The sequence below is a fragment of the Oncorhynchus nerka genome, linkage group LG9b, assembly GCF_034236695.1.
Source record: "Oncorhynchus nerka isolate Pitt River linkage group LG9b, Oner_Uvic_2.0, whole genome shotgun sequence".
In the NCBI taxonomy this organism is placed as follows: domain Eukaryota; kingdom Metazoa; phylum Chordata; class Actinopteri; order Salmoniformes; family Salmonidae; genus Oncorhynchus; species Oncorhynchus nerka.
In genome coordinates, this window is record NC_088424.1 from 31,348,719 (window position 1) to 31,372,945 (window position 24,227).

Consider the following 24,227-nt stretch of genomic DNA (forward strand, 5'->3'; position numbering starts at 1 on the left):
TGTTAGTCTGTGAGCGTTTCACTGTCGCCCGTGAGCGTTTCACTGTTAGTCTGTGAGCGTTTCACTGTTAGTCTGTGAGCGTTTCACTGTTAGTCTGTGAGCGTTTCACTGTTAGTCTGTGAGCGTTTCACTGTCGCCCCTTGGCGTTTCACTGTTAGTCTGTGAGCGTTTCACTGTTAGTCTGTGAGCGTTTCACTGTCGCCCGTGAGCGTTTCACTGTTAGTCTGTGAGCTTTTCACTGTCGCCCGCGAGTGTTTTACTGTCGCCCGCGGCGTTTCACTGTTAGTCTATGAGCGTTTCACTGTCGGCCCGCGAGCGTTTCACTGTTAGTCTGCGAGCGTTTCACTGTTAGTCTGTGAGCGTTTCACTGTCACCCCGCGAGCGTTTCACTGTTAGTCTGTGAGCGTTTCACTGTTAGTCTGTGAGCGTTTCACTGTTAGTCTGTGAACGTTTCACTATTAGTCTGTGAGCTTTTCACTGTCGCCCGAGTGTTTTACTGTCGCCCCGCGAGCGTTTCACTGTTAGTCTATGAGCGTTTCACTGTCGGCCCGCGAGCGTTTCACTGTTAGTCTGTGAGCGTTTCACTGTTAGTCTGCGAGCGTTTCACTGTTAGTCTGTGAGCGTTTCACTGTCGCCCGCGAGCGTTTCACTGTTAGTCTGTGAGCGTTTCACTGTTAGTCTGTGAGCGTTTCACTGTTAGTCTGTGAACGTTTCACTATTAGTCTGTGAGCGTTTCACTGTCGCCCGTGAGCGTTTCACTGTTAGTCTGTGAGCGTTTCACTGTTAGTCTGTGAGCGTTTCAGCGTTTCACTGTTAGTCTGTGAGCGTTTCTGTCCCCGCGAGCGTTTCACTGTTAGTCTGTGAGCGTTTCACTGTCGCCCGCGTTTCACTGTTAGTCTGTTTCACTGTTAGTCTGTGAGCGTTTCACTGTTAGTCTGTGAGCGTTTCACTGTTAGTCTGTGAGCGTTTCACTGTTAGTCTGTGAGCGTTTCACTGTTAGTCTGTGAGCCCAGTGAGCGTTTCACTGTTAGTCTGTGAGCGTTTCACTGTCGCCCTGTGAGCGTTTCACTGTTAGCCTGTGAGCGTTTCACTGTCGCCCGTTTTCACTGTTAGTCTGTGAGCGTTTCACTGTTAGTCTGCGAGCGTTTCACTGTTAGTCTGTGAGCGTTTCACTGTCGCCCGCGAGCGTCTGTCTGTGAGCGTTTCACTGTTAGTCTGTGAGCGTTTCACTGTTAGTCTGTGAGCGTTTCACTGTTAGTCTGTGAGCGTTTCACTGTCGCCCGCGAGCGTTTCACTGTTAGTCTGTGAGCGTTTCACTGTTAGTCTGTGAGCGTTTCAGTGTCGCCCGCGAGCGTTTCACTGTTAGTCTGTGAGCGTTTCACTGTCGCCCGCGAGCGTTTCACTGTTAGTCTGTGAGCGTTTCACTGTGTTAGTCTGTGAGCGTTTCACTGTTAGTCTGTGAGCCACTGTCGCTGCGTTTCACTGTTAGTCTGTGAGCGTTTCACTGTTAGTCATGTCGCCCCGAGCGTTTCACTGTTAGTCTGTGAGCGTTTCACTGTCGCCCGCGAGCGTTAGTCTGTGAGCGTTTCACTGTTAGTCTGTGAGCGTTTCACTGTTAGTCTGTGAGTGTTTCAGTGTCGCCCGCGAGCGTTTCACTGTTAGTTTCACTGTTAGTCTGTGAGCGTTTCAGTGTCCGTTTCACTGTCTGTGAGCGTCTGTCGCCCGCGTTTCACTGTTAGTCTGTGAGCGTTTCACTGTCGCCCGCGAGCGTTTCACTGTTAGTCTGTGAGCGTTTCACTGTTAGTCTGTGAGCGTTTCACTGTCGTTTCACTGTTAGTCTGTGAGCGTTTCACTGTTAGTCTGTGAGTGTTTCATTGTCGCCCGCGAGCGTTTCACTGTTAGTCTGTGAGCGTTTCACTGTCGCGTTTCCTGCTGAGCGTTTCTGTGACTGTGTAGTCTGTGAGCGTTTCACTGTTAGTTGTGTCTGTGAGCGTTTCACTGTTAGTCTGTGAGCGTTTCACTGTTAGCTGTGAGCCACTGTCGAGCGTTTCACTGTTAATCTGTGAGCGTTTCACTGTCGCCCCGCGAGCGTTTCACTGGTAGTCTGTGAGCGTTTCACTGTCGCCCCGCGAGCGTTTCACTGTTAGTCTGTGAGCGTTTCACTGTTAGTCTGTGAGCGTTTCACTGTTAGTCTGTGAACGTTTCACTGTTAGTCTGTGAGCGTTTCACTGTCGCCCGCGAGCGTTTCACTGTTAGTCTGTGAGCGTTTCACTGTTAGTCTGTGAGCGTTTCACTGTCGCCCGCGAGCTGTTAGTCTGAGAGCTTTTCACTGTCGCCCGCGAGTGTTTTACTGTCGCCCTTCGAGCGTTTCACTGTTAGTCTATGAGCGTTTCACTGTCGGCCCGCGAGCGTTTCACTGTTAGTCTGCGGCGTTTCACTGTTAGTCTGTGGCGTTTCACTGTCACCCGCGAGCGTTTCACTGTTAGTCTGTGAGCGTTTCACTGTTAGTCTGTGAGCGTTTCACTGTTAGTCTGTGAACGTTTCACTATTAGTCTGTGAGCTTTTCACTGTCGCCCGCGAGTGTTTTACTGTCGCCCCGCGAGCGTTTCACTGTTAGTCTATGAGCGTTTCACTGTCGGCCCGCGAGCGTTTCACTGTTAGTCTGTGAGCGTTTCACTGTTAGTCTGCGAGCGTTTCACTGTTAGTCTGTGAGCGTTTCACTGTCGCCCCGCGAGCGTTTCACTGTTAGTCTGTGAGCGTTTCACTGTTAGTCTGTGAGCGTTTCACTGTTAGTCTGTGAACGTTTCACTATTAGTCTGTGAGCGTTTCACTGTCGCCCCGTGAGCGTTTCACTGTTAGTCTGTGAGCGTTTCACTGTTAGTCTGTGAGCGTTTCACTGTCGCCCCGCGAGCGTTTCACTGTTAGTCTGTGAGCTTTTCACTGTCGCCCGCGAGTGTTTCACTGTCGCCCCGCGAGCGTTTCACTGTTAGTCTATGAGCGTTTCACTGTCGGCCCGCGAGCGTTTCACTGTTAGTCTGTGAGCGTTTCACTGTCGCCCCGCGAGCGTTTCACTGTTAGTCTGTGAGCGTTTCACTGTTAGTCTGTGAGCGTTTCACTGTCGCCCGCGAGTGTTTCACTGTCGCCCCGCGAGCGTTTCACTGTTAGTCTATGAGCGTTTCACTGTCGGGCCCGCGAGCGTTTCACTGTTAGTCTGTGAGCGTTTCACTGTCGCACTGTTAGTCTGTGAGCGTTTCACTGTTAGTCTGTGAGCGTTTCACTGTCGCCCACGTTTAATCTGTTAATCTGTGAGCGTTTCACTGTCGCCCGCGAGCGTTTCACTGTTAGTCTGTGAGCGTTTCAGTGTCGCCCGCGAGCGTTTCACTGTTAGTCTGTGAGCGTTTCACTGTCGCCCCGCGAGCGTTTCACTGTTAGTCTGTGAGCGTTTCACTGTTAGTCTGTGAGCGTTTCACTGTCGCCCCGCGAGCGTTTCACTGTTAATCTGTGAGCGTTTCACTGTCGCCCGCGAGCGTTTCACTGTTAGTCTGTGAGCGTTTCACTGTCGCCCGCGAGCGTTTCACTGTTAGTCTGTGAGCGTTTCACTGTTAGTCTGTGAGCGTTTCACTGTCGCCCGCGAGCATTTCACTGTTAGTCTGTGAGCGTTTTACTGTCGCCCTGCAAGCGTTTCACTGTTAGTCTGTGAGCGTTTCACTGTCGCCCCGCGAGCGTTTCACTGTTAGTCTGTGAGCGTTTCACTGTTAGTCTGTGAGCGTTTCACTGTCGCCCCGCGAGCGTTCCACTGTCGGCCCGCGAGCGTTTCACTGTTAGTCTGTGAGCGTTTCACTGTCGCCCCGCAAGCATTTCACTGTTAGTCTGTGAGCGTTTCACTGTTGTTAGTCTGTGGCGTTTCACTGTTAGTCTGTGAGCGTTTCACTGTCGCCCTGCGAGCGTTTTACTGTTAGTCTGTGAGCGTTTTACTGTCGCCCTTGAGTGTTTCACTGTCCCCCGCAAGCGTTTCACTGTTAGTCTGTGAGCGTTTCACTGTTAGTCTGTGAGCGTTTCACTGTCGCCCCGTTCCACTGTCGGCCCGCGAGCGTTTCACTGTTAGTCTGTGAGCGTTTTACTGTTGCCTTGAGTGTTTCACTGTCGCCCGCGAGCGTTTCACTGTAAGTCTATGAGCGTTTCACTGTCGCCCGCGAGCGTTTCACTGTTAGTCTGTGAGCGTTTCACTGTTAGTCTGTGAGCGTTTCACTGTTAGTCTGTGAACGTTTCACTGTTAGTCTGTGAGATTTTCACTGTCGCCCAGCGAGCGTTTCACTGTTAGTCTGTGAGCGTTTCACTGTCGCCCGCGAGCGTTTCACTGTTAGTCTGTGAGCGTTTCACTGTCGCCCGCGAGTGTTTCACTGTCGCCCCTTGAGCGTTTCACTGTTAGTCTATGTGTTTCACTGTCGGCCCGCGTTTCACGGTTAGTCTGTGAGCGTTTCACTGTCGCCCGCGAGTGTTTCACTGTTAGTCTGTGAGCGTTTCACTGTTGGCCCGCGAGCGTTTCACTGTTAGTCTGTGAGCGTTTCACTGTTAGTCTGTGAGCGTTTCACTGTTAGTCTGTGAGCGTTTCACTGTTAGTCTGTGAGCGTTTCACTGTTAGTCTGTGAGCGTTTCACTGTTAGTCTGTGAGCGTTTCACTGTTAGCCTGTGGCCACTGTCGCCCCGCGAGCGTTTCACTGTTAGTCTATGAGCGTTTCACTGTCGGCCTGCGAGCGTTTCACTGTTAGTCTGTGAGCGTTTCACTGTTAGTCTGTGAGCGTTTCACTGTTAGTCTGTGAGCGTTTCACTGTTAGTCTGTGAGCGTTTCACTGTTAGTCTGTGAGCGTTTCACTGTCGCCCGCGAGCGTTTCACTGTTAGTCTGTGAGCGTTTCACTGTCGCCCCGCGTTTCACTGTTAGTCTGTGAGCGTTTCACTGTTAGTCTGTGAGCGTTTCACTGTTAGTCTGTGAGCGTTTCAGTGTCGCCCGCATGCGTTTCACTGTTAGTCTGTGAGCGTTTCACTGTCGCCCGCGAGCGTTTCACTGTCTGTGAGCGTTTCACTGTTAGTCTGTGAGCGTTTCACTGTTAGTCTGTGAGTGTTTCACTGTCGCCCGCGGCGTTTCACTGTTAGTCTGTGAGCGTTTCACTGTCGCCCGCGAGCGTTTCACTGTTAGTCTGTGAGCGTTTCACTGTTAGTCTGTGAGCGTTTCACTGTCGCCCGCGAGCGTTTCACTGTTAATCTGTGAGCGTTTCACTTTCACTTTCACTGTTAGTCTGTGAGCGTTTCACTGTCGCCCGCGAGCGTTTCACTGTTAGTCTGTGAGCGTTTCACTGTTAGTCTGTGAGCGTTTCACTGTTAGTCTGTGAACGTTTCACTGTTAGTCTGTGAGCGTTTCACTGTCGCCCCGCGAGCGTTTCACTGTTAGTCTGTGAGCGTTTCACTGTTAGTCTGTGAGCGTTTCACTGTCGCCCGCGAGCGTTTCACTGTTAGTCTGTGAGCTTTCACTGTTTTACTGTCGCCCGCGAGCGTTTCACTGTTAGTCTATGAGCGTTTCACTGTCGGCCCGCGAGCGTTTCACTGTTAGTCTGCGAGCGTTTCACTGTTAGTCTGTGAGCGTTTCACTGTTTCACTGTTAGTCTGTGAGCGTTTCACTGTTAGTCTGTGAGCGTTTCACTGTTAGTCTGTGAACGTTTCACTGTTAGTCTGTGAGCGTTTCACTGTCGCCCGCGAGTGTTTTACTGTCGCCCGCGAGCGTTTCACTGTTAGTCTATGAGCGTTTCACTGTCGGCCCGCGAGCGTTTCACTGTTAGTCTGTGAGCGTTTCACTGTTAGTCTGCGAGCGTTTCACTGTTAGTCTGTGAGCGTTTCACTGTCGCCCGCGAGCGTTTCACTGTTAGTCTGTGAGCGTTTCACTGTTAGTCTGTGAGCGTTTCACTGTTAGTCTGTGAACGTTTCACTGTTAGTCTGTGAGCGTTTCACTGTCGCCCCGTGAGCGTTTCACTGTTAGTCTGTGAGCGTTTCACTGTTAGTCTGTGAGCGTTTCAGTGTCGCCCGCGAGCGTTTCACTGTTAGTCTGTGAGCGTTTCACTGTCGCCCGCGGCGTTTCACTGTTAGTCTGTGAGCGTTTCACTGTCGCCCGCGAGCGTTTCACTGTTAGTCTGTGAGCGTTTCACTGTTAGTCTGTGAGCGTTTCACTGTCGCCCGCGAGCGTTTCACTGTTAGTCTGTGAGCGTTTCACTGTTCACTGTTAGTCTATGAGCGTTTCACTGTCGGCCCGCGAGCGTTTCACTGTTAGTCTGTGAGCGTTTCACTGTTAGTCTGTGAGCGTTTCACTGTTAGTCTGTGAGTGTTTCACTGTCGCCCTGTGAGCGTTTCACTGTTAGTCTGTGAGCGTTTCACTGTTAGTCTGTGAGCGTTTCACTGTCGCCCGCGAGCGTTTCACTGTTAGTCTGTGAGCGTTTCACTGTCGCCCGCGAGCGTTTCACTGTTAGTCTGTGAGCGTTTCACTGTCGCCCGCGAGCGTTTCACTGTTAGTCTGTGAGCGTTTCACTGTTAGTCTGTGAGCGTTTCACTGTCGCCCCGCGAGCGTTTCACTGTTAGTCTGTGAGCGTTTCACTGTCGTCCGCGAGTGTTTCATTGTCGCCCCGCGAGCGTTTCACTGTTAGTCTATGAGCGTTTCACTGTCGGCCCGCGAGCGTTTCACTGTTAGTCTGTGAGCGTTTCACTGTTAGTCTGTGAGCGTTTCACTGTTAGTCTGTGAGTGTTTCAGTGTCGCCCGCGAGCGTTTCACTGTTAGTCTGTGAGCGTTTCACTGTCGCCCCGCGAGCGTTTCACTGTTAGTCTGTGAGCGTTTCACTGTTAGTCTGTGAGCGTTTCACTGTCGCCCCTTGAGCGTTTCACTGTTAATCTGTGAGCGTTTCACTGTCGCCCGCGAGCGTTTCACTGGTAGTCTGTTTTTCACTGTCGCCCAGATGCGTTTCACTGTTAGTCTGTGAGCGTTTCACTGTTAGTCTGTGAGCGTTTCACTGTTAGTCTGTGAACGTTTCACTGTTAGTCTGTGAGCGTTTCACTGTCGCCCCGCGAGCGTTTCACTGTTAGTCTGTGAGCGTTTCACTGTTAGTCTGTGAGCGTTTCACTGTCGCCCCGCGAGCGTTTCACTGTTAGTCTGAGAGCTTTCACTGTCGCCCGCGAGTGTTTTACTGTCGCCCGCGAGCGTTTCACTGTTAGTCTATGAGCGTTTCACTGTCGGCCCGCGTCTGCGAGCGTTTCACTGTTAGTCTGTGAGCGTTTCACTGTCACCCCGCGAGCGTTTCACTGTTAGTCTGTGAGCGTTTCACTGTTAGTCTGTGAGCGTTTCACTGTTAGTCTGTGAACGTTTCACTATTAGTCTGTGAGCTTTTCACTGTCGCCCGCGAGTGTTTTACTGTCGCCCCGCGAGCGTTTCACTGTTAGTCTATGAGCGTTTCACTGTCGGCCCGCGAGCGTTTCACTGTTAGTCTGTGAGCGTTTCACTGTTAGTCTGCGAGCGTTTCACTGTTAGTCTGTGAGCGTTTCACTGTCGCCCCGCGAGCGTTTCACTGTTAGTCTGTGAGCGTTTCACTGTTAGTCTGTGAGCGTTTCACTGTTAGTCTGTGAACGTTTCACTATTAGTCTGTGAGCGTTTCACTGTCGCCCCGTGAGCGTTTCACTGTTAGTCTGTGAGCGTTTCACTGTTAGTCTGTGAGCGTTTCACTGTCGCCCCGCGAGCGTTTCACTGTTAGTCTGTGAGCTTTTCACTGTCGCCCGCGAGTGTTTCACTGTCGCCCCGCGAGCGTTTCACTGTTAGTCTATGAGCGTTTCACTGTCGGCCCGCGAGCGTTTCACTGTTAGTCTGTGAGCGTTTCACTGTCGCCCCGCGAGCGTTTCACTGTTAGTCTGTGAGCGTTTCACTGTTAGTCTGTGAGCGTTTCACTGTCGCCCGCGAGTGTTTCACTGTCGCCCCGCGAGCGTTTCACTGTTAGTCTATGAGCGTTTCACTGTCGGCCCGCGAGCGTTTCACTGTTAGTCTGTGAGCGTTTCACTGTCGCCCCGCGAGCGTTTCACTGTTAGTCTGTGAGCGTTTCACTGTTAGTCTGTGAGCGTTTCACTGTCGCCCCGCGAGCGTTTCACTGTTAATCTGTGAGCGTTTCACTGTCGCCCCGCGAGCGTTTCACTGTTAGTCTGTGAGCGTTTCAGTGTCGCCCGCGAGCGTTTCACTGTTAGTCTGTGAGCGTTTCACTGTCGCCCCGCGAGCGTTTCACTGTTAGTCTGTGAGCGTTTCACTGTTAGTCTGTGAGCGTTTCACTGTCGCCCCGCGAGCGTTTCACTGTTAATCTGTGAGCGTTTCACTGTCGCCCGCGAGCGTTTCACTGTTAGTCTGTGAGCGTTTCACTGTCGCCCCGCGAGCGTTTCACTGTTAGTCTGTGAGCGTTTCACTGTTAGTCTGTGAGCGTTTCACTGTCGCCCCGCGAGCATTTCACTGTTAGTCTGTGAGCGTTTTACTGTCGCCCCGCAAGCGTTTCACTGTTAGTCTGTGAGCGTTTCACTGTCGCCCCGCGAGCGTTTCACTGTTAGTCTGTGAGCGTTTCACTGTTAGTCTGTGAGCTGTGAGCGTTTCACTGTCGGCCCGCGAGCGTTTCACTGTTAGTCTGTGAGCGTTTCACTGTCGCCCCGCAAGCATTTCACTGTTAGTCTGTGAGCGTTTCACTGTCGCCCATAAGCTGTGAGCGTTTCACTGTTAGTCTGTGAGCGTTTCACTGTTAGTCTGTGAGCGTTTCACTGTCGCCCTGCGAGCGTTTTACTGTTAGTCTGTGAGCGTTTTACTGTCGCCCGCGAGTGTTTCACTGTCCCCCCGCAAGCGTTTCACTGTTAGTCTGTGAGCGTTTCACTGTTAGTCTGTGAGCGTTTCACTGTCGCCCCGCGAGCGTTCCACTGTCGGCCCGCGAGCGTTTCACTGTTAGTCTGTGAGCGTTTTACTGTTGCCCGCGAGTGTTTCACTGTCGCCCCGCGAGCGTTTCACTGTAAGTCTATGAGCGTTTCACTGTCGCCCCGCGAGCGTTTCACTGTTAGTCTGTGAGCGTTTCACTGTTAGTCTGTGAGCGTTTCACTGTTAGTCTGTGAACGTTTCACTGTTAGTCTGTGAGATTTTCACTGTCGCCCCGCGAGCGTTTCACTGTTAGTCTGTGAGCGTTTCACTGTCGCCCCGCGAGCGTTTCACTGTTAGTCTGTGAGCGTTTCACTGTCGCCCGCGAGTGTTTCACTGTCGCCCCGCGAGCGTTTCACTGTTAGTCTATGAGCGTTTCACTGTCGGCCCGCGAGCGTTTCACGGTTAGTCTGTGAGCGTTTCACTGTCGCCCCGCGAGTGTTTCACTGTTAGTCTGTGAGCGTTTCACTGTTGGCCCGCGAGCGTTTCACTGTTAGTCTGTGAGCGTTTCACTGTTAGTCTGTGAGCGTTTCACTGTTAGTCTGTGAACGTTTCACTGTTAGTCTGTGAGCGTTTCACTGTCGCCCCGCGAGCGTTTCACTGTTAGTCTGTGAGCGTTTCACTGTTAGTCTGTGAGCGTTTCACTGTCGCCCGCAAGTGTTTCACTGTCGCCCCGCGAGCGTTTCACTGTTAGTCTATGAGCGTTTCACTGTCGGCCTGCGAGCGTTTCACTGTTAGTCTGTGAGCGTTTCACTGTTAGTCTGTGAGCGTTTCACTGTTAGTCTGTGAGCGTTTCAGTGTCGCCCGCGACTTTCACTGTTAGTCTGTGAGCGTTTCACTGTCGCCCGCGAGCGTTTCACTGTTAGTCTGTGAGCGTTTCACTGTCGCCCGCGAGCGTTTCACTGTTAGTCTGTGAGCGTTTCACTGTTAGTCTGTGAGCGTTTCACTGTCGCCCCGCGAGCGTTTCACTGTTAGTCTGTGAGCGTTTCACTGTCGTCCGCGAGTGTTTCATTGTCGCCCCGCGAGCGTTTCACTGTTAGTCTATGAGCGTTTCACTGTCGGCCCGCGAGCGTTTCACTGTTAGTCTGTGAGCGTTTCACTGTTAGTCTGTGAGCGTTTCACTGTTAGTCTGTGAGCGTTTCAGTGTCGCCCGCGAGCGTTTCACTGTTAGTCTGTGAGCGTTTCACTGTCGCCCCGCGAGCGTTTCACTGTTAGTCTGTGAGCGTTTCACTGTTAGTCTGTGAGCGTTTCACTGTCGCCCCGCGAGCGTTTCACTGTTAATCTGTGAGCGTTTCACTGTCGCCCGCGAGCGTTTCACTGGTAGTCTGTGAGCGTTTCACTGTCGCCCCGCGAGCGTTTCACTGTTAGTCTGTGAGCGTTTCACTGTTAGTCTGTGAGCGTTTCACTGTTAGTCTGTGAACGTTTCACTGTTAGTCTGTGAGCGTTTCACTGTCGCCCCGCGAGCGTTTCACTGTTAGTCTGTGAGCGTTTCACTGTCGCCCCGCGAGCGTTTCACTGTTAGTCTGTGAGCGTTTCACTGTCGCCCGCGAGTGTTTCACTGTCGCCCCGCGAGCGTTTCACTGTTAGTCTATGAGCGTTTCACTGTCGGCCCGCGAGCGTTTCACGGTTAGTCTGTGAGCGTTTCACTGTCGCCCGCGAGTGTTTCACTGTTAGTCTGTGAGCGTTTCACTGTTGAGCGTTTCACTGTTAGTCTGTGAGCGTTTCACTGTTAGTCTGTGAGCGTTTCACTGTTAGTCTGTGAGCGTTTCACTGTTAGTCTGTGAGCGTTTCACTGTCGCCCTGTGAGCGTTTCACTGTTAGTCTGTGAGCGTTTCACTGTCGCCCGCGAGCGTTTCACTGTTAGTCTGTGAGCGTTTCACTGTTAGTCTGTGAGCGTTTCACTGTCGCCCCGCGAGCGTTTCACTGTTAATCTGTGAGCGTTTCACTGTCGCCCGCGAGCGTTTCACTGTTAGTCTGTGAGCGTTTCACTGTCGCCCGCCGTTTCACTGTTAGTCTGTGAGCGTTTCACTGTTAGTCTGTGAGCGTTTCACTGTTAGTCTGTGAGCGTTTCAGCTGTTAGTCTGTGAGCGTTTCACTGTTAGTCTGTGAGCGTTTCAGTGTCGCCCGCGAGCGTTTCACTGTTAGTCTGTGAGCGTTTCACTGTCGCCCGCGAGCGTTTCACTGTTAGTCTGTGAGCGTTTCACTGTCGCCCGCGAGCGTTTCACTGTTAGTCTGTGAGCGTTTCACTGTTAGTCTGTGAGCGTTTCACTGTCGCCCGCGAGCGTTTCACTGTTAGTCTGTGAGCGTTTCACTGTCGCCCCGAGTGTTTCATTGTCGCCCCTTTGTTTCACTGTTAGTCTATGAGCGTTTCACTGTCGGCCCGCGAGCGTTTCACTGTTAGTCTGTGAGCGTTTCACTGTTAGTCTGTGAGCGTTTCACTGTTAGTCTGTGAGTGTTTCAGTTCGCCCGCGAGCGTTTCACTGTTAGTCTGTGAGCGTTTCACTGTCGCCCGCGAGCGTTTCACTGTTAGTCTGTGAGCGTTTCACTGTTAGTCTGTGAGCGTTTCACTGTCGCCCCGAGCGTTTCACTGTTAATCTGTGAGCGTTTCACTGTCGCCCGCGAGCGTTTCACTGGTAGTCTGTGAGCGTTTCACTGTCGCCCCGCGAGCGTTTCACTGTTAGTCTGTGAGCGTTTCACTGTTAGTCTGTGAGCGTTTCACTGTTAGTCTGTGAACGTTTCACTGTTAGTCTGTGAGCGTTTCACTGTCGCCCCGCGAGCGTTTCACTGTTAGTCTGTGAGCGTTTCACTGTTAGTCTGTGAGCGTTTCACTGTCGCCCCGCGAGCGTTTCACTGTTAGTCTGAGAGCTTTTCACTGTCGCCCGCGAGTGTTTTACTGTCGCCCCGCGAGCGTTTCACTGTTAGTCTATGAGCGTTTCACTGTCGGCCCGCGAGCGTTTCACTGTTAGTCTGCGAGCGTTTCACTGTTAGTCTGTGAGCGTTTCACTGTCACCCCGCGAGCGTTTCACTGTTAGTCTGTGAGCGTTTCACTGTTAGTCTGTGAGCGTTTCACTGTTAGTCTGTGAACGTTTCACTATTAGTCTGTGAGCTTTTCACTGTCGCCCGCGCGTTTTACTGTCGCCCCGCGAGCGTTTCACTGTTAGTCTATGAGCGTTTCACTGTCGGCCCGCGAGCGTTTCACTGTTAGTCTGTGAGCGTTTCACTGTTAGTCTGCGAGCGTTTCACTGTTAGTCTGTGAGCGTTTCACTGTCGCCCCGCGAGCGTTTCACTGTTAGTCTGTGAGCGTTTCACTGTTAGTCTGTGAGCGTTTCACTGTTAGTCTGTGAACGTTTCACTATTAGTCTGTGAGCGTTTCACTGTCGCCCCGTGAGCGTTTCACTGTTAGTCTGTGAGCGTTTCACTGTTAGTCTGTGAGCGTTTCACTGTCGCCCCGCGAGCGTTTCACTGTTAGTCTGTGAGCTTTTCACTGTCGCCCGCGAGTGTTTCACTGTCGCCCCGCGAGCGTTTCACTGTTAGTCTATGAGCGTTTCACTGTCGGCCCGCGAGCGTTTCACTGTTAGTCTGTGAGCGTTTCACTGTCGCCCCGCGAGCGTTTCACTGTTAGTCTGTGAGCGTTTCACTGTTAGTCTGTGAGCGTTTCACTGTCGCCCGCGTTAGTGTTTCACTGTCGCCCGCGAGCGTTTCACTGTTAGTCTATGAGCGTTTCACTGTCGGCCCGCGAGCGTTTCACTGTTAGTCTGTGAGCGTTTCACTTTCACTGTTAGTCTGTGAGCGTTTCACTGTTAGTCTGTGAGCGTTTCACTGTCGCCCCGCGAGCGTTTCACTGTTAATCTGTGAGCGTTTCACTGTCGCCCGCGAGCGTTTCACTGTTAGTCTGTGAGCGTTTCACTGTCGCCCGCGAGCGTTTCACTGTTAGTCTGTGAGCGTTTCACTGTCGCCTCGCGAGCGTTTCACTGTTAGTCTGTGAGCGTTTCACTGTTAGTCTGTGAGCGTTTCACTGTCGCCCCGCGAGCGTTTCACTGTTAATCTGTGAGCGTTTCACTGTCGCCCGCGAGCGTTTCACTGTTAGTCTGTGAGCGTTTCACTGTTAGCCCGTGAGCGTTTCACTGTTAGTCTGTGAGCGTTTCACTGTTAGTCTGTGAGCGTTTCACTGTCGCCCCGTTTCACTGTTAGTCTGTGAGCGTTTCACTGTCGCCCGTGAGCGTTTCACTGTTAGTCTGTGAGCGTTTCACTGTCGCCCGCGAGCGTTTCACTGTTAGTCTGTGAGCGTTTCACTGTTAGTCTGTGAGCGTTTCACTGTCGCCCCGCGAGCGTTTCACTGTTAGTCTGTGAGCGTTTCACTGTTAGTCTGTGAGCGTTTCACTGTCGCCCGCAAGCATTTCACTGTTAGTCTGTGAGCGTTTCACTGTCGCCCGAGCGTTTCACTGTTAGTCTGTGAGCGTTTCACTGTTAGTCTGTGAGCGTTTCACTGTCGCCCTGCGAGCGTTTTACTGTTAGTCTGTGAGCGTTTTACTGTTAGTGTTTCACTGTCCCCCGAGCGTTTCACTGTTAGTCTGTGAGCGTTTCACTGTTAGTCTGTGAGCGTTTCACTGTCGCCCGCGAGCGTTTCACTGTCGGCCCGCGAGCGTTTCACTGTTAGTCTGTGAGCGTTTACTGTTGCCCGCGAGTGTTTCACTGTTAGCTTTGAGCGTTTCACTGTTAGTCTGTGAGCGTTTCACTGTCGCCCTGCGAGCGTTTCACTGTTAGTCTGTGAGCGTTTCACTGTTGCCCTGCTGTGAGCGTTTCACTGTTAGTCTGAACGTTTCACTGTTAGTCTGTGAGATTTTCACTGTCGCCCGCCGTTTCACTGTTAGTCTGTGAGCGTTTCACTGTTACTGAGCGTTTCACTGTTAGTCTGTGAGCGTTTCACTGTCGCCCCACGAGTGTTTCACTGTCGCCCGCGAGCGTTTCACTGTTAGTCTGTGAGCGTTTCACTGTCGGCCCGCGAGCGTTTCACTTAGTCTGTGAGCGTTTCACTGTCGCCCCGCGTTTTCACTGTTAGTCTGTGAGCGTTTCACTGTTGCCCCGCGAGCGTTTCACTGTTAGTCTGTGAGCGTTTCACTGTTAGTCTGTGAGCGTTTCACTGTTAGTCTGTGAACGTTTCACTGTTAGTCTGTGAGCGTTTCACTGTCGCCCCGCGAGCGTTTCACTGTTAGTCTGTGAGCGTTTCACTGTTAGTCTGTGAGCGTTTCACTGTCGCCCCCGCAAGTGTTTCACTGTCGCCCCGCGAGCGTTTCACTGTTAGTCTATGAGCGTTTCACTGTCGGCCTGCGAGCGTTTCACTGTTAGTCTGTGAGCGTTTCACTGTTAGTCTGTGAGCGTTTCACTGTTAGTCTGTGAGCGTTTCAGTGTCGCCCCGGCGTTTCACTGTTAGTCTGTGAGCGTTTCACTGTCGCCCGCGAGCGTTTCACTGTTAGTCTGTGAGCGTTTCACTGTCGCCCCGCGAGCGTTTCACTGTTAGTCTGTGAGCGTTTCACTGTTAGTCTGTGAGCGTTTCACTGTCGCCCCGCGAGCGTTTCACTGTTAGTCTGTGAGCGTTTCACTGTCGTCCGCGAGTGTTTCATTGTCGCCCCGCGAGCGTTTCACTGTTAGTCTATGAGCGTTTCACTGTCGGCCCGCGAGCGTTTCACTGTTAGTCTGTGAGCGTTTCACTGTTAGTCTGTGAGCGTTTCACTGTTAGTCTGTGAGCGTTTCAGTGTCGCCCGTGAGCGTTTCACTGTTAGTCTGTGAGCGTTTCACTGTCGCCCGCGGCGTTTCACTGTTAGTCTGTGAGCGTTTCACTGTTAGTCTGTGAGCGTTTCACTGTCGCCCCTTGCGAGCGTTTCACTGTTAATCTGTGAGCGTTTCACTGTTAGCCCATGAGCGTTTCACTGGTAGTCTGTGAGCGTTTCACTGTCGCCCGCGAGCGTTTCACTGTTAGTCTGTGAGCGTTTCACTGTTAGTCTGTGAGCGTTTCACTGTTAGTCTGTGAACGTTTCACTGTTAGTCTGTGAGCGTTTCACTGTCGCCCCGCGAGCGTTTCACTGTTAGTCTGTGAGCGTTTCACTGTCGCCCCGCGAGCGTTTCACTGTTAGTCTGTGAGCGTTTCACTGTCGCCTGTGAGTGTTTCACTGTCGCCCCGCGAGCGTTTCACTGTTAGTCTATGAGCGTTTCACTGTCGGCCCGCGAGCGTTTCACTGTTAGTCTGTGAGCGTTTCACTGTCGCCCTGCGAGTGTTTCACTGTTAGTCTGTGAGCGTTTCACTGTTGTCTGTGAGCGTTTCACTGTTAGTCTGTGAGCGTTTCACTGTTAGTCTGTGAGCGTTTCACTGTTAGTCTGTGAACGTTTCACTGTTAGTCTGTGAGCGTTTCACTGTCGCCCGTGAGCGTTTCACTGTTAGTCTGTGAGCGTTTCACTGTTCCCGCGAGCGTTTCACTGTTAGTCTGTGAGCGTTTCACTGTTAGTCTGTGAGCGTTTCACTGTCGCCCCGCGAGCGTTTCACTGTTAATCTGTGAGCGTTTCACTGTCGCCCGCGAGCGTTTCACTGTTAGTCTGTGAGCGTTTCACTGTCGCCCCGCGAGCGTTTCACTGTTAGTCTGTGAGCGTTTCACTGTTAGTCTGTGAGCGTTTCACTGTTAGTCTGTGAACGTTTCACTGTTAGTCTGTGAGCGTTTCACTGTCGCCCCGCGAGCGTTTCACTGTTAGTCTGTGAGCGTTTCACTGTCGCCCGCGAGCGTTTCACTGTTAGTCTGTGAGCGTTTCACTGTCGCCCGCGAGTGTTTCACTGTCGCCCCGCGAGCGTTTCACTGTTAGTCTATGAGCGTTTCACTGTCGGCCCGCGAGCGTTTCACGGTTAGTCTGTGAGCGTTTCACTGTCGCCCCGCGAGTGTTTCACTGTTAGTCTGTGAGCGTTTCACTGTTGGCCCGCGAGCGTTTCACTGTTAGTCTGTGAGCGTTTCACTGTTAGTCTGTGAGCGTTTCACTGTTAGTCTGTGAACGTTTCACTGTTAGTCTGTGAGCGTTTCACTGTCGCCCCGCGAGCGTTTCACTGTTAGTCTGTGAGCGTTTCACTGTTAGTCTGTGAGCGTTTCACTGTCGCCCGCAAGAGTGTTTCACTGTCGCCCTGCGAGCGTTTCACTGTTAGTCTATGAGCGTTTCACTGTCGGCCTGCGAGCGTTTCACTGTTAGTCTGTGAGCGTTTCACTGTTAGTCTGTGAGCGTTTCACTGTTAGTCTGTGAGCGTTTCAGTGTCGCCCCGCGAGCGTTTCACTGTTAGTCTGTGAGCGTTTCACTGTCGCCCCTTGCGAGCGTTTCACTGTTAGTCTGTGAGCGTTTCACTGTCGCCCGCGAGCGTTTCACTGTTAGTCTGTGAGCGTTTCACTGTTAGTCTGTGAGCGTTTCACTGTCGCCCGCGAGCGTTTCACTGTTAGTCTGTGAGCGTTTCACTGTTAGTCCGTGAGTGTTTCATTGTCGCCCTGCGGCGTTTCACTGTTAGTCTATGAGCGTTTCACTGTCGGCCCGCGAGCGTTTCACTGTTAGTCTGTGAGCGTTTCACTGTTAGTCTGTGAGCGTTTCACTGTTAGTCTGTGAGCGTTTCAGTGTAAGCCCTGCGAGTGTTTCACTGTTAGTCTGTGAGCGTTTCACTGTCGCCCGCGAGCGTTTCACTGTTAGTCTGTGAGCGTTTCACTGTTAGTCTGTGAGCGTTTCACTGTTAGTCTGTGAACGTTTCACTGTTAGTCTGTGAGATTTTCACTGTCGCCCGCGAGCGTTTCACTGTTAGTCTGTGAGCGTTTCACTGTCGCCCGCGAGCGTTTCACTGTTAGTCTGTGAGCGTTTCACTGTCGCCCGCGAGTGTTTCACTGTTAGCCTTTGAGCGTTTCACTGTTAGTCTGTGAGCGTTTCACTGTCGGCCCTGCGAGCGTTTCACTGTTAGTCTGTGAGCGTTTCACTGTTAGTGTTTCACTGTTAGTCTGTGAGCGTTTCACTGTTGGCCGCGTTTCACTGTTAGTCTGTGAGCGTTTCACTGTTAGTCTGTGAGCGTTTCACTGTTAGTCTGTGAACGTTTCACTGTTAGTCTGTGAGCGTTTCACTGTCGCCCGCGAGCGTTTCACTGTTAGTCTGTGAGCGTTTCACTGTTAGTCTGTGAGCGTTTCACTGTTAGTCTGTGAGCGTTTCACTGTCGCCCGCAAGTGTTTCACTGTCGCCCGCAGCGTTTCACTGTTAGTCTATGAGCGTTTCACTGTCGGCCTGCGAGCGTTTCACTGTTAGTCTGTGAGCGTTTCACTGTTAGTCTGTGAGCGTTTCACTGTTAGTCTGTGAGCGTTTCAGTGTCGCCCGCGTTTCACTGTTAGTCTGTGAGCGTTTCACTGTCGCCCGCGAGCGTTTCACTGTTAGTCTGTGAGCGTTTCACTGTCGCCCCTTGAGCGTTTCACTGTTAGTCTGTGAGCGTTTCACTGTTAGTCTGTGAGCGTTTCACTGTCGCCCGCGAGCGTTTCACTGTTAGTCTGTGAGCGTTTCACTGTCGTCCGCGAGTCTGTGAGCGTTTCACTGTTAGTCTATGAGCGTTTCACTGTCGGCCCAGTGTTTCACTGTTAGTCTGTGAGCGTTTCACTGTTAGTCTGTGAGCGTTTCACTGTTAGTCTGTGAGCGTTTTCAAGGCCACTGCGTTTCACTGTTAGTCTGTGAGCGTTTCACTGTCGCCCCGCGAGCGTTTCACTGTTAGTCTGTGAGCGTTTCACTGTTAGTCTGTGAGCGTTTCACTGTCGCCCCGCGAGCGTTTCACTGTTAATCTGTGAGCGTTTCACTGTCGCCCGCGAGCGTTTCACTGGTAGTCTGTGAGCGTTTCACTGTCGCCCCGCGAGCGTTTCACTGTTAGTCTGTGAGCGTTTCACTGTTAGTCTGTGAGCGTTTCACTGTTAGTCTGTGAACGTTTCACTGTTAGTCTGTGAGCGTTTCACTGTCGCCCCGCGAGCGTTTCACTGTTAGTCTGTGAGCGTTTCACTGTCGCCCCGCGAGCGTTTCACTGTTAGTCTGTGAGCGTTTCACTGTCGCCCGCGAGTGTTTCACTGTCGCCCCGCGAGCGTTTCACTGTTAGTCTATGAGCGTTTCACTGTCGGCCCGCGAGCGTTTCACGGTTAGTCTGTGAGCGTTTCACTGTCGCCCCGCGAGTGTTTCACTGTTAGTCTGTGAGCGTTTCACTGTTGGCCCGCGAGCGTTTCACTGTTAGTCTGTGAGCGTTTCACTGTTAGTCTGTGAGCGTTTCACTGTTAGTCTGTGAACGTTTCACTGTTAGTCTGTGAGCGTTTCACTGTCGCCCCGCGAGCGTTTCACTGTTAGTCTGTGAGCGTTTCACTGTCGCCCCGCGAGCGTTTCACTGTTAGTCTGTGAGCGTTTCACTGTTAGTCTGTGAGCGTTTCACTGTCGCCCCGCGAGCGTTTCACTGTTAATCTGTGAGCGTTTCACTGTCGCCCGCGAGCGTTTCACTGTTAGTCTGTGAGCGTTTCACTGTTAGCCCGCGAGCGTTTCACTGTTAGTCTGTGAGCGTTTCACTGTTAGTCTGTGAGCGTTTCACTGTTAGTCTGTGAGCGTTTCACTGTTAGTCTGTGAGCGTTTCACTGTCGCCCGCGAGCGTTTCACTGTTAGTCTGTGAGCGTTTCACTGTTAGCCCCTTGTGAGCGTTTCACTGTTAGTCTGTGAGCGTTTCACTGTCGCCTGTGAGTGTTTCACTGTCGCCCGCGAGCGTTTCACTGTTAGTCTATGAGCGTTTCACTGTCGGCCCGCGAGCGTTTCACGGTTAGTCTGTGAGCGTTTCACTGTCGCCCCGCGAGTGTTTCACTGTTAGTCTGTGAGCGTTTCACTGTTGGCCCGCGAGCGTTTCACTGTTAGTCTGTGAGCGTTTCACTGTTAGTCTGTGAGCGTTTCACTGTTAGTCTGTGAACGTTTCACTGTTAGTCTGTGAGCGTTTCACTGTCGCCCCGCGAGCGTTTCACTGTTAGTCTGTGAGCGTTTCACTGTTAGTCTGTGAGCGTTTCACTGTCGCCCGCAAGTGTTTCACTGTCGCCCTGCGAGCGTTTCACTGTTAGTCTATGAGCGTTTCACTGTCGGCCTGCGAGCGTTTCACTGTTAGTCTGTGAGCGTTTCACTGTTAGTCTGTGAGCGTTTCACTGTTAGTCTGTGAGCGTTTCAGTGTCGCCCCGCGAGCGTTTCACTGTTAGTCTGTGAGCGTTTCACTGTCGCCCGCGAGCGTTTCACTGTTAGTCTGTGAGCGTTTCACTGTCGCCCCGCGAGCGTTTCACTGTTAGTCTGTGAGCGTTTCACTGTTAGTCTGTGAGCGTTTCACTGTCGCCCCGCGAGCGTTTCACTGTTAGTCTGTGAGCGTTTCACGGTCGTCCGCGAGTGTTTCATTGTCGCCCTGCGAGCGTTTCACTGTTAGTCTATGAGCGTTTCACTGTCGGCCCGCGAGCGTTTCACTGTTAGTCTGTGAGCGTTTCACTGTTAGTCTGTGAGCGTTTCACTGTTAGTCTGTGAGCGTTTCAGTGTCGCCCGCGAGCGTTTCACTGTTAGTCTGTGAGCTTTCACTGTGAGCGTTTCACTGTTAGTCTGTGAGCGTTTCACTGTTAGTCTGTGAGCGTTTCACTGTCGCCCCGCGAGCGTTTCACTGTTAATCTGTGAGCGTTTCACTGTCGCCCGCGAGCGTTTCACTGGTAGTCTGTGAGCGTTTCACTGTCGCCCCGCGAGCGTTTCACTGTTAGTCTGTGAGCGTTTCACTGTTAGTCTGTGAGCGTTTCACTGTTAGTCTGTGAACGTTTCACTGTTAGTCTGTGAGCGTTTCACTGTCGCCCCGCGAGCGTTTCACTGTTAGTCTGTGAGCGTTTCACTGTTAGTCTGTGAGCGTTTCACTGTCGCCCTGAGCGTTTCACTGTTAGTCTGTGAGCTTTTCACTGTCGCCCGCGAGTGTTTTACTGTCGCCTGCGAGCGTTTCACTGTTAGTCTATGAGCGTTTCACTGTCGGGCCCGCGAGCGTTTCACTGTTAGTCTGTGAGCGTTTCACTGTTAGTCTGCGAGCGTTTCACTGTTAGTCTGTGAGCGTTTCACTGTCGCCCTGCGAGCGTTTCACTGTTAGTCTGTGAGCGTTTCACTGTTAGTCTGTGAGCGTTTCACTGTTAGTCTGTGAACGTTTCACTATTAGTCTGTGAGCGTTTCACTGTCGCCCCGTGAGCGTTTCACTGTTAGTCTGTGAGCGTTTCACTGTTAGTCTGTGAGCGTTTCACTGTCGCCCCGCGAGCGTTTCACTGTTAGTCTGTGAGCTTTTCACTGTCGCCCGCGAGTGTTTCACTGTCGCCCCGCGAGCGTTTCACTGTTAGTCTATGAGCGTTTCACTGTCGGCCCGCGAGCGTTTCACTGTAGTCTGTGAGCGTTTCACTGTCGCCCCGGCGAGCGTTTCACTGTTAGTCTGTGAGCGTTTCACTGTTAGTCTGTGAGCGTTTCACTGTCGCCCCGCGAGCGTTTCACTGTTAATCTGTGAGCGTTTCACTGTCGCCCGCGAGCGTTTCACTGTTAGTCTGTGAGCGTTTCACTGTTAGTCTGTGAGCGTTTCACTGTCGCCCCGCGAGCGTTTCACTGTTAGTCTGTGAGCGTTTCAGTGTCGCCCGCGAGCGTTTCACTGTTAGTCTGTGAGCGTTTCACTGTCGCCCCGCGAGCGTTTCACTGTTAGTCTGTGAGCGTTTCACTGTTAGTCTGTGAGCGTTTCACTGTCGCCCCGCGAGCGTTTCACTGTTAATCTGTGAGCGTTTCACTGTCGCCCGCGAGCGTTTCACTGTTAGTCTGTGAGCGTTTCACTGTCGCCCCGCGAGCGTTTCACTGTTAGTCTGTGAGCGTTTCACTGTTAGTCTGTGAGCGTTTCACTGTTAGTCTGTGAACGTTTCACTGTTAGTCTGTGAGCTTTTCACTGTCGCCCCGCGAGCGTTTCACTGTTAGTCTGTGAGCGTTTCACTGTCGCCCCGCGAGCGTTTCACTGTTAGTCTGTGAGCGTTTCACTGTCGCCCGCGAGTGTTTCACTGTCGCCCCGCGAGCGTTTCACTGTTAGTCTATGAGCGTTTCACTGTCGGCCCGCGAGCGTTTCACGGTTAGTCTGTGAGCGTTTCACTGTCGCCCCGCGAGTGTTTCACTGTTAGTCTGTGAGCGTTTCACTGTTGGCCCGCGAGCGTTTCACTGTTAGTCTGTGAGCGTTTCACTGTTAGTCTGTGAGCGTTTCACTGTTAGTCTGTGAACGTTTCACTGTTAGCCTGTGAGCGTTTCACTGTCGCCCCGCGAGCGTTTCACTGTTAGTCTGTGAGCGTTTCACTGTCGCCCGCGAGTGTTTCACTGTCGCCCCGCGAGCGTTTCACTGTTAGTCTATGAGCGTTTCACTGTCGGCCCGCGAGCGTTTCACTGTTAGTCTGTGAGCGTTTCACTGTTAGTCTGTGAGCGTTTCACTGTTAGTCTGTGAGCGTTTCAGTGTCGCCCCGCGAGCGTTTCACTGTTAGTCTGTGAGCGTTTCACTGTCGCCCGCGAGCGTTTCACTGTTAGTCTGTGAGCGTTTCACTGTCGCCCCGCGAGCGTTTCACTGTTAGTCTGTGAGCGTTTCACTGTTAGTCTGTGAGCGTTTCACTGTCGCCCCGCGAGCGTTTCACTGTTAGTCTGTGAGCGTTTCACTGTCGCCCGCGAGTGTTTCATTGTCGCCCCGCGAGCGTTTCACTGTTAGTCTATGAGCGTTTCACTGTCGGCCCGCGAGCGTTTCACTGTTAGTCTGTGAGCGTTTCACTGTCGCCCTGCGAGTGTTTCACTGTTAGTCTGTGAGCGTTTCACTGTCGGCCCGCGAGCGTTTCACTGTTAGTCAAATCAAATCAAATTTTATTTGTCACATACACATGGTTAGCAGATGTTAATGCGAGTGTAGCGAAATGCTTGTGCTTCTAGTTCCGACAATGCAGTGATAACCAACAAGTAATCTAACTAACAATTCTAAAACTACTGTCTTATACACAGTGTAAGGGGATAAAGAATATGTACATAAGGATATATGAGTGAGTGATGGTACAGAGCAGCATACAGTAGATGGTATCGAGTACAGTATATACATATGAGATGAGTATGTAGACAAAGTAAACAAAGTGGCATAGTTAAAGTGGCTAGTGATACATGTATTACATAAGGATGCAGTCGATGATGTAGAGTACAGTATATACGTATGCATATGAGATGAATAATGTAGGGTAAGTAACATTATATAAGGTAGCATTGTTTAAAGTGGCTAGTGATATATTTACATCATTTCCCATCAATTCCCATTATTAAAGTGGCTGGAGTTGGGTCAGTGTCAATGACAGTGTGTTGGCAGCAGCCACTCAATGGTGGCTGTTTAACAGTCTGATAGCCTTGAGATAGAAGCTGTTTTTCAGTCTCTCAGTCCCAGCTTTGATGCACCTGTACTGACCTCGCCTTCTGGATGATAGCGGGGTGAACAGGCAGTGGTTCGGTGGTTGATGTCCTTGATGATCTTTATGGCCTTCCTGTAACATCGGGTGGTGTAGGTGTCCTGGAGGGCAGGTAGTTTGCCCCCGGTGATGCGTTGTGCAGACCTCACTACCCTCTGGAGAGCCTTACGGTTGAGGGCGGAGCAGTTGCCGTACCAGGCGGTGATACAGCCCGCCAGGATGCTCTCGATTGTGCATCTGTAGAAGTTTGTGAGTGCTTTTGGTGACAAGCCGAATTTCTTCAGCCTCCTGAGGTTGAAGAGGCGCTGCTGCGCCTTCTTCACGACGCTGTCAGTGTGAGTGGACCAATTCAGTTTGTCTGTGATGTGTATGCCGAGGAACTTAAAACTTGCTACCCTCTCCACTACTGTTCCATCGATGTGGATAGGGGGGTGTTCCCTCTGCTGTTTCCTGAAGTCCACAATCATCTCCTTAGTTTTGTTGACGTTGAGTGTGAGGTTATTTTCCTGACACCACACTCCGAGGGCCCTCACCTCCTCCCTGTAGGCCGTCTCGTCGTTGTTGGTAATCAAGCCTACCACTGTTGTGTCGTCCGCAAACTTGATGATTGAGTTGGAGGCGTGCGTGGCCACGCAGTCGTGGGTGAACAGGGAGTACAGGAGAGGGCTCAGAACGCACCCTTGTGGGGCCCCCGTGTTGAGGATCAGCGGGGAGGAGATGTTGTTGCCTACCCTCACCACCTGGGGGCGGCCCGTCAGGAAGTCCAGTACCCAGTTGCACAGGGGCGGGGTCGAGACCCAGGGTCTCGAGCTTGATGACGAGCTTGGAGGGTACTATGGTGTTGAATGCTGAGCTGTAGTCGATGAACAGCATTCTCACATAGGTATTCCTCTTGTCCAGGTGGGTTAGGGCAGTGTGCAGTGTGGTTGAGATTGCATCGTCTGTGGACCTATTTGGGCGGTAAGCAAATTGGAGTGGGTCTAGGGTGTCAGGTAGGGTGGAGGTGATATGGTCCTTGACTAGTCTCTCAAAGCACTTCATGATGACGGAAGTGAGTGCTACGGGGCGGTAGTCGTTTAGCTCAGTTACCTTAGCTTTCTTGGGAACAGGAACAATGGTGGCCCTCTTGAAGCATGTGGGAACAGCAGACTGGTATAGGGATTGATTGAATATGTCCGTAAACACACCGGCCAGCTGGTCTGCGCATGCTCTGAGGGCGCGGCTGGGGATGCCGTCTGGGCCTGCAGCCTTGCGAGGGTTAACACGTTTAAATGTCTTACTCACCTCGGCTGCAGTGAAGGAGAGACCGCATGTTTTCGTTGCAGGCCGTGTCAGTGGCACTGTATTGTCCTCAAAGCGGGCAAAAAAGTTATTTAGTCTGCCTGGGAGCAAGACTGTGAGCGTTTCACTGTTAGTCTGTGAGCATTTCACTGTCGCCCCGCGAGCGTTTCACTGTTAGTCTGTGAGCGTTTCACTGTTAGTCTGTGAGCGTTTCACTGTCGCCCCGCTAGCGTTTCACTGTTAGTCTGTGAGTGTTTCACTGTCGCCCGCGAGTGTTTCACTGTCGCCCGCGAGCGTTTCACTGTTAGTCTATGAGCGTTTCACTGTCGGCCCGCGAGCGTTTCACTGTTAGTCTGTGAGCGTTTCACTGTTAGTCTGTGAGCGTTTCACTGTTAGTCTGTGAGCGTTTCAGTGTCGCCCGCGAGCGTTTCACTGTTAGTCTGTGAGCGTTTCACTGTCGCCCCGCGAGCGT